The sequence below is a fragment of the Zingiber officinale genome, chromosome 11B (genome assembly GCF_018446385.1).
Source record: "Zingiber officinale cultivar Zhangliang chromosome 11B, Zo_v1.1, whole genome shotgun sequence".
Lineage (NCBI taxonomy): Eukaryota > Viridiplantae > Streptophyta > Magnoliopsida > Zingiberales > Zingiberaceae > Zingiber > Zingiber officinale.
Genome location: NC_056007.1, coordinates 60,014,472 through 60,015,799, shown reverse-complemented (window position 1 = coordinate 60,015,799; position 1,328 = coordinate 60,014,472).

The following is a 1,328-nucleotide window of genomic DNA, read 5'->3' as shown; positions in this document are numbered from 1 at the left end:
GGGGGGGGTGAATATCGAATTAAAATTTCATCGAGTAAACACAGCGAAAAAGTAAAAACAATGCTAACAAAGTCAATTTACTTGGTTCGGAGCCTTTGATGATTCCTACTCCAAGGCCTGGACACAAGGGTTCTTTCAACGGACAATCCACTAGCAATTCGAATATTGATTACAAAAATTAAGTACAGAAATGCTAGAAATAAAATACCGACAATAAACGATAAGAAGAAAAAGAACAAAGCTTTGTCGGATGGCTTTCGCAACACCACAGGAGCGCAGGAGATCAGGTTTTCAGTTGTTGTTCTGACTCCAGCTTTGACCCTCCTTATAAAGGAGGTTCGGGGCACCTGGAACCTTCAGGGAACCTTGGAGTGACGTAGCAGAGCCTACCAGCGAACTCCACGTGGCACAGCGACGTTGGGGATAACTTTTTGCCTCCGGGCACCCAGGCCTTGATTTCTAGCAGCTTTCTTCCTGCAAGAAAATGTTAGTCCGAGGTACTTATATCTCCTGCAAAACAGATTATTAGCATAGTTATAATAAACAAAAATAGTATTAATTAGATTCCGTCTCTCCGAGACCGGAATCTAGTCAAGATCTCGACTTAGAGTTCCAAAATGATTCTAAGTTGGATTGGCTTCGAAGTTCCCTTCCCGGGATGCGTCCTCACAGTCACTCTCCTCCAGTGACTTACCTTTACTTACCTGCCAGACGTCAGGTCAGCCCTTTGATCTGTCTGGACTTCGTGCCAACTATCCGGTCAGCTCGTCGACCTAGCTGGACTTCGTGCCAAATGTCCGGTCAGCCCGTCAACCTGTTTGGACTTCGTGTTAGCTATTCGGTCGGCCCGTCGACCTAGCTGGGCTTCGTGCCAGACATCAGGTTAGCCCGTCGACCTGTCTAGACTTCTCCTGCACACTCAGTCAGAGTGTTAGAACAATAACAAAACTAACTTAACCTAATTTGTCATTCATCAAAACCTGAGTTAGACCATTAGTGATAACCACACCAACAGATACTTCTTCTAAACCTTCTTCAACCACCGGGAATGAAAGGGGAGTTGGTTCTAATTTAGCTTTCTTTTGCATTTTAATTCATGTCTTGTTAATAAATTCTTTATACGTTTCTTTAGTTTCATACTTTGCATTTTGCATTTAACTTCCATACTTTGCATTTAGTTTAGTTACATAGCATGTCATTTTTAATAAAATTCTCCATGATTTTTTCTAAGTAATATTTTTAAGATGGTACAAGTCTTTTAAATTTGACCATCAATTTTTGGTCATGTGACATGATTGGATGCTTTACTTACATGATATTGGTTAGCT